General features: G+C 50.3%; 1 pseudogene; it reads right to left on the bottom strand.

The window, feature by feature from the left end:
• Window positions 1–1409: 1409 nt before the first annotated feature.
• Window positions 1410–7869, bottom strand: LOC128336117 (claudin-4-like; annotated as a pseudogene).
• Window positions 7870–8580: the final 711 nt, after the last annotated feature.

The raw sequence follows: 8580 nt of genomic DNA, 5'->3' as shown, positions 1-8580 counted from the left end.
GGGGCAGATATTCTTTAAAATGCACATTTAATATAAAAGAAACAAATTCATGTAGGAAAGGAGCAGGGAGGCGGTCAGGAGGGCAGGCACTGTAAAGCTTTCCGATATTTATTGTGTACGCCCTCACAACAACCTTGTGAGGTAGGCCATAATGATCTCCATTTCACAGGTGGGGAACTGAAACGGAGAGAAAGCAACTTGCCCAAGGCCACACACCAGGTTAGTGGCTAGATTGAACTCGGGTCTCCAATTCTTACCTGACCGGGCAACAATTCTTCACTGGGGACGTTTGCTATTACTAATAGTCAGCTTGGTGGATGTAGCGTCTTGGGCAGGGGCGGGCAACCTTGACTGTTGCTGGACTAAAATCCCATCATCCACTAACCAGTGGTGGGTGGGTGATGGGGTTTGTAGTTCAGCAACCGCTGGAGAGTCAAGGCTGCCTATCCCTGTTTTTAGGGCATATCTGCCCTACAGGCTTAAATTGGTTTAATAACTGAGACGATTAGTTTAGATAGCTTTAATGATGGAGGAGGAAGAGAGCATTCTATCCATTGCTGCTAATCATGATGGCTATACAGAAACCCCATATTGGGGAGCAGTCTATCCAAGCTTGTGCTCTAAGAAGGGCTGGGTGAGTTGGCAGCATCATGCTTGCAATTTGTTATCTCCCTGCCTCGGTTGGAATTCTGGTGAAAGGATGAGCATCCTTCCTTTAATCTGTGGGACTCCCTGCAACAAGGTAGGCTGGCAGCCACCGGCACAGATTGCTTGAAAGACAAGTTCTTGGAGGCAGGCCTATCAACGGCTACTACTCTTGATGGCTTTGTGACACTTCCATGCAGGGTTGCCAACTGTCCCTCATTACGTGGGATGTCTCTCATTTCAGGGATGAAATGTTGGTCCCTATAGGGACAGCATCTGTCCCTCATTTTGGTGTGGGGTGAGCCGTGTCTTATTTTGAGATGTTTTTGGTTGAAAAGTGGTATAACTTGAAGATGTCCTAAATAATAACAATGCTGGCATTATTCAATATAATATAATTCCATTACATATATGTCAATGATACTCAGGCTTTTGATTACCCCTGCATACCCCTCCCGCCCCCCAAACTTGTGTCCCTCATTCTGGCAATGAAATGTGGGCAACTCTCCTTCCATGCTCATTCCAAGAACATCAGCTTTGCATGCAGGCGGCCTCCCAGCGGTTCAGTCCCAGGCAAATATCTCCAGGTAGGGCTGAGAAATCGCCACCCGGAGGGCTGCTGCCAGTCCGTGTTGGCAACAGTGAGCTTGTGGAATCAAGGGTCGGACTCAGCAGAAGGCCGCTTCCAATGTGTTCTTCTTCCGCGGCTTCTTCCGAAGATTTCTCCCCCGCAGTTAGCATCTCTTGAGACATGCCGCGAGCAGTCAGACGCAATCCTTGCAGGCATAGCTGCTTGGGTTGGAGGGTTTGCCTACCCAATATCTCACTGGGTAGGGCCCGTTGCCTTCCTGGGGCAGCAGGCAGCACAGCATGGCGCCCCCCCAGCCCCAGGAGGGCACTGGCCACCCAGCCCATGTAGAGCGAAATGCCCAGCTCCCACTTCAAGGCCTCGGGCACCAGGGGGTTGTAGAAATTGCTGACGATGGTGCTGACGGACCAGGAGACGGGGACCAGGAGGGCCAGGCCGGCCAAGATGAAGACCACACCGGCCACTGCTGAGATCTTGGCCTTGGCGCCTTGGTCATCCATGCAGCGGGTGTATTCGGCCCCGAAGATGGCGGCCAGGAGGGCCAGGAGAGAGGCGGCGATGGAGACCACCACCAGGGCCCGGGCAGCCTGGAGACTGGCCGGGAGCTCCAGCAGCGAGTCGTAGATCTTGTACTGCATCTGGCCCGTGCTCTTGTAGACGCAGCTCATCCACAGGCCCTCCCAGAAGACCTGGGCCACGGCGATGTTGGAGCCGACGAAGGCCGTCACCTTCCACATGGGCAAGGTGCAAGTCAAGATGGCGGCCAGGCAGCCCAGGATGGAGAGGGCCATTCCCCCCAGTGAGGCAGACTCAGCTTGGTCAAGAAATGGTTAATAGGTTTGCAAACTGCCTTAATTGCAAATTGCTGAACCCACCATAAATCTGTCTTCTGTTGGAATTTAGGCAAAGAGGCCCCTTTTGGTATCTCTAGATAGCTGGGCACTAGCTACGACACCTTCAAGGACACATCTGGCTAGGAAAGGAGTGAAATAGCTGGAACAAGATAAAGGGAGGGATGGATACTCAATTATAAGCTAGAGAAAATACTGCCTAATTGTAATAATAGCAATGATTACAATAATTGTAAGATGACGATTAAGTGATGCCAACCAATGAGGAATGTATCCACTGAATGTAATTAAGATGAGTATAAAAACTGGAATGTGATAAGGGGCTCAGCTTTTTGGGAGTTATCCCACTGAGTCTATTGCTGGCAATAAAGGTCTGTTTTCTCTCAACTGATGTCAATCCTTCACTTTGAACCCGGGAGGGAATTCTGCTACACCAGCTGTAGGGCCGGGACCACCATGGCGCACCACCTGCCGGGGAGGGGTGGGGGACACAGGGGCGGATTAGGGCACATCTCTGAAAGCTCAATGGCAGTGTGAAGAGCAATACAGGAATGTGGATATTTCCAGACCACTCTTCCATCAATGAGCCACCACATGGCGCAGTGGGGAAATGCATAGCTAACAAGTAGAAGGTTGCCGGTTCGAATCCCTGCTAGGAGACTATATTGGGTAGCAGCAATATAGGAAGATGCCGAAAGGCATTATCATCTCATACTGCGTGGGAGGAGGCAATGGTCAACCCCTCCTGTATTCTACCAAAAGAAAAGCACAGGGCTCTGTGGGCGCCAAATTGACTCGATGGCTCACTTTTACCTTTACCTTCAATCAAAGTTCCCACCGCGGTTTACATAGAAAAATAAATAATACATAAATAAGATGGCCCCCCTGTCTCCAAAGGGCTCACAATCAAAAAAGAAACATATGGTTGATACCGGCAACAGTCACTGGAGGAGTGCGGTGCTGGAGATGTCTTACCTGTTTACTATATTTACCTGAGTCCAAGACTCCTCCCCCCAAGTTTTTTTCTCCCCTTCCCAAGTTCTTTGCTACTAGAAATCAAGAGGTCATCTCAAATACATAGTCCTGTTCCTTTTGAGTAAATGCAGATGTAACCTGGATGCCACCTCTGCTTTTTCAGGGGGTCGTCTTAAATTCAGAACCGTCTTCGATAGGGGAGGAGAGCTGGTCTGGTCATAGCCAGCCTGACTTGTCCCCTTAGCTAAGCAGGGTCCGCCCTGGTTGCAGATGAATGGGAGACTAGAAGAGTGAGCACTGGAAGAGATTCCCCCTCAGGGGATGGAGCCGCTCTGGGAAGAGCATCTAGGCTCCAAGTTCCCTCCCTGGCAGCAACTCCAAGATAGGGCTGAGAGGGATTCCTGCTTGCAACCTTGGAGAAGCCGCTGCCAGTCTGTGAAGACAATACAGAGCTAGATGGACCAAGGGTCTGACTCAGTATATGGCAACTTCCTGTGTTCCTATGTGGCGGAGAGCTGGTCTTGTGGCAGCAAGCATGACTTGTCCCCTTTGCTAAGCAGGGTCCACCCTGGTTTGCATTTGAATGGGAGACTACATGTGAGCACTGTAAGATACTCCCCACAGGGAATAATGGGGCTGCTCTGGGAAGAGCATCGAGGTTCCATGTTCCCTCCCTGACAGCATCTCCAAGACTGGGCTGAGAGAGAGGGCCTGCCTTCATCTCCTGCTTGTGGGCTTCCCAGGAGGCAACTGGTGGGCCACTGTGTGGAATGGGATGCTGGGCTTGATGGGTCTTGGGCTTGATCCAGCTGGGCTGTTCTGATGCCCTTATGGCTTTATGTTTGTTAAACTTTGGTTAATAGAAACCAGGGTCCTGTATGTCTGAACCAGCCCATGTGGCCTCCAGGCTTAGCCCAAGGAATGGGGGGCAGAGCTTTTGATGGCTACCCAGGCAAACTAGCTCCATGGAGCATTGCATTTCACAGGACAAACAACCCGGCTATGCCTGGGAGTGGCTTTGGCTTTGATCTGCAAGCCAGGTGTCATCGGCAGAGGAGAAGCCGTCCTGCAAGAGGCTTTGATCTCCCAAGTGCAACTTGTGCAAGTTGTCAACTGCCTGGTGTGGTTAGCTTAAAGAGGAAAGGGCAGATCTTGGCTCTGTTCCTCGTAGATAATATTTTGAGATGGGGCTGCTCGCAGCTAGAACATCTGCTTTGCATGCAGAAGGTCCCAGGTTCCCTCCCTGGCAGCATCTCCAAGATAGGGCTGGGAGAGAGACTCCTGCCTGCAACCTTGGAGAAGCTGCTGCCAGTCTGGGTAGACAAGACTGAGCTAGATGGGCCGAGATCTGACTCAGTATGTGGCAGCTCTCTATGTTCCTAGAAGTTTAGGAAATGATAGCAAATCGAGGATGGGGCAGCACATCTGCTTTGCATGCAGAAAGTCCGAGATTCCATCCCTGACATCTCAAGGTACACTTTCTCAAGCCCTGGAGAGCTGCTGCCAGTCAGTGTAGACACTACTTGGATTGATGGACCAATGGTCTGGAGAAGGACTGTCGGTCAGTGGTAGAGCACCTGATTGCATGCAGAAGGTCCCAGGTTCAGGGAGAGACTCCTGCCTGAAATGCTGGAGAGATGCTGCCAGTCCGTGTAGACGACACTGAACTAGATGGGCCCATGTTCTGACTCAGTAGGCAGCAGCTTCCTGTGTTCCTGCGATTGCTTGGGCTCTGCTTGTGGACTTCTGAGAGGCATTGGGTTAGCCATGAACAGAAACAAAACTAGACCCTGCTCCTTGTTGCCTGAGCAGGTGTATTCCTAGTTAGGAACAATCCGAACGAAAGTGAAGCCTCCCCATGCAGACACAGTCTACCCCTGCACTCTGTGTGCTAAGCACAAATTGCGAGGGAGGGCTGTTCCTTCCGTGCCCTGCTGCAGAGAGAGAGGAGAGCTGGTCTGGATTTGTGAGCACTGTGAGATATTCCCCTTAGGGGATGGAGCCACTCTGGGAAGAGCAGAAGGTTCCAAGTTCCCTCCCTGGCAGCATCTCCAAGATAGGGCTGAGATAGAGTCCTGCCTGCAACCTTGGAGAAGCCGCTGCCAGTCTGGGTAGCCAATACTGAGCGAGATGGAGCAATGGCCTGACTCAGTAGATGGCAGCTTCCTCTGTTCCTATCGGAATAGCTGGTCTTGTGGTAGGAAGCATGACATTTCCTTTTGCTAAGCAGGGTCTGCCCTGGTATGTATTTGAATGGGAGACTACCTGTGTGAACACGGGAAGAGATTCCCCTTAGGGGATGGAGCCTGTCTGGAAAGAGCATCTAGGTTCCTGGTTTCCCTGCCTGGCAGCATCTCCAACGAGATAGGGCTGAGAGAGAGTCCTGCCTGCAACCTTGGAGAAGCCGCTGCCAGTCTGTGAAGACAATGCTGAGCTAGATAGACCAATGGCCTGACTTGGTATATGGCAGCTTCCTCTGTTTCTAGAGTATCCCAGAAGCATCTCAGAACAGAATGTCGGCCCTCCTGCATGACTACAACTCCCATCATACCTGACTATTGGCGACGGCAGCTGGGGGTGATGGGAGCTCAGTCCAAATACATTTGGAGGGCCAAAAGTTGTGCAACCCCAGAAACCGGAGAGTGTTTTTCGTCCTGAAGGGTTTCCTTTTCTTCTTGCTCAACCGCCCTCTCTCTGTTCCAGTCTCCCAAACCAGTTCCTCCAATTTCCCCCCACCCCAATCCACCTGCTGCAGGGCGCCTTCTTCTTGTGACAGAGAAACAAAAGGCAGGTGTGCCCATAAAATACAACCAGGGCAGACAGACTGGCTAGAAAAATATCCTACCACACACGTTTCTGCGGGAACTGGGAAGATGGGTGTCGCCAAAACTGGAATTAAGAACATCGGGAGCTGCTGTATGCTGAGTCAGACCCTTGCTCCATCTCACTCAGTAGCGCCCACACAGGCTGGCAGCTCTCTAAGGTTTCAGGGAGGAGTCTTTCCCAGCCCTACCTGGAGATGTTGCCATATATTGAGCCTGGGACCTTCTGCATGCAAAGCAAACACTCTCCTGCTACCTGAACAAAGAGGCACCTTTAAAAAGTGTCGAACTTCTCTATTGCACATGGGGAGAGCAACCGGCCCTATCTATCCCCAGCACAGCATCCCTTCAGTGGATGTTGCTCTCTTAGGTTTCTTTTTTAGATTGTGAGCCCTTTGGAAACAGGGAGCCATTGTATTGGTTGGTTGGTTTTGATGGATACAAACCGCTTTGGAAAGTTTTGTTGAAAAGCGGAATATGAATATACGCTGAGCAACAGTCCTTCCCTGAGTGTCATTACCCCATGAAACTGTTTGGCTGGTCAGCCAAGGGAAAGTACGTTGCCACAAAGTGGGTAATTAGCTTTTGGAACTCACTGCCACAAGGCATAGTTGTGGCTACTGGCTTAGAGTTTTAAAAAGGAATAAGACAAAATGAGCTGAAATAACTGATCTCACACACACACACACAGAGGCAAACACACACACGCAGATTAACAACACAGCCTTAGGCATGTTTACCCAGAAAGCAAGCCCCACTCGGTTCTGTTGGCTTCCTCCTTAGTAAGTGTGTTAAGGCTTTAAACTTTGCAGCAGCTGCCAGATGACAACGGATCTTATGATGTCACTTACTTACAAAATGGGGAAAATTTCATTGTTTCCCCTTGGCGCCAAACAGATTAAAAACAAAGATTTTTGCGTAGGCACACACAGAAAGGGAGAGAGAAAAGCACACACTAGAATACTTCAGGTCCTAGTATATACATATATTTATTTACTGCCACTTTCCTGGAAGCTCAAAGCAACTTACAAAAAGAGCAAATATCATGCGATTGCAAAAGAGATGGCTGTTCCTCCCACAACATCCCAGATTCAGAGAGACAGAGAATCACAAACTCCTGCCATGCAGAGGAGTGTATGGACGTTGCCGGCCAGTGCATGTCTGAAAACAGGATGCTGCCTGCCTGGGCATGTGTGCAAACACACCTGATGATGCTGCCGGCCTGGGAATGCATGCAAACAAGACCGGAGACCTCTGCATTTGTTGAATAAAAGGCACCAAGTGTTATGCCTCTGCCTGGAAAGCCTCCCTCCCCCCAAACCAGATACAACTCTAGGGTTTTTCAGTGCTTTGGAAATGACACTCTGTGCACAGAGGCCTTCCAGGTAAATTCCTGATATCCAGAATAGGTTGATTCTTCAAGAAAATATATCATTTCTAAAATGGCAGACCCACCTTGACAAGCACCAGGCTGGAACGCCCTGCCTTTCTAATCCCCAAATTGGGAGTGGGGCGCAGTCTGATGGAGTTTCCTTGGAGGCCGGGGGGGGGTAGGCACTCTGCACATGGCTAGAGACACGTCTCTGAAGCTCAGCAGCAAAGTCCTGGCAAACTGCTGCATTCTTATTCCTTTTGCTACACAAACCGCTTTGAGACCTTTCTTGCTCAAAAGTACATACCTACACACACACACACACACACACACACACACACACACACACACACACTTATTATTATTAGCAATAAAGAATTGACCTTTCTAATGGGCTATTTTGGAGTCATCACATTGGACAAAGGTTTCCATGCCTACACCCAGGATGAACCGGCACTGTGCAATCCTGTCAATTTCTTTCCCCCTTTCTTGCACAATTCGAATCCGTGGCTTCGGCTCCAAAAAGAGCAGCCTTTCCAAACATGGGCCTGAGTTGGCGATTGAATCGCAACTCTTTTTCGACCTGCCTTTCTTTTCTTCCAAGATGGGCACCATCAGCTAAGAGATGGAACTGAGCTGATCACTGAGCTGCCTACCCTCCAGGAACGTCACCAGGGGGTGACCCAGGGGCCCCGAAGGAATGGCTCAGAGAGCCCCGAATCTCAGCAGTTACCTCCCACCGCTGTGATTTCTTCCAGAAAGAAAGGACAGCAGTGGAGATACCTGAAAAGAGCATGTCGGAGAGGTCTCCATCTTTCTCATTGCTGTATTATAACAAGGACTTTAAAAAACACGCACACACAATCATTCTTGGCAGGGTACAGCTGGGTTTAATGATCAAAAGCAGGGTGGTGGGGTCCGCCTCTGGATCTTTTAGGAACCCAACCGCGCCTCTGCTTATGCCTGAGAAAAGCGTCTCCCAACACCACTTTCAAAAGACGACGGATCTCACTTTCCCCACCGGCCAGATTTCCGCCCGGCTCCCAATTCTCTGTATAGGTCTAACCCACCCCCAAAAAGACACATTGTCAGGCCAAACGCAATGTGCATGAGCAAGATCAGAAGATCGGAGACTGAGCAGGACAGGTCTGAAGGGCTTTTGCGTCTCTCCATCCGAAGACACAAGATAACACAAATATTCTTACGGGGTCCTGGCCTCTGTGTCGACGCTCCCGATTCTGCTGGGAAAGAAAGCCACGTGTCACCATTACTCAGCAATCAGGGAGCCATCTTCAAATGATCACTAAAAAATGCCCTGGTCCCCAC

This window comes from Hemicordylus capensis, chromosome 12 (genome assembly GCF_027244095.1).
Source record: "Hemicordylus capensis ecotype Gifberg chromosome 12, rHemCap1.1.pri, whole genome shotgun sequence".
Taxonomy (NCBI): domain Eukaryota; kingdom Metazoa; phylum Chordata; class Lepidosauria; order Squamata; family Cordylidae; genus Hemicordylus; species Hemicordylus capensis.
The sequence above is the reverse complement of the archived record's forward strand: the minus strand, read 5'-3'. Positions and strand labels throughout refer to the sequence as shown.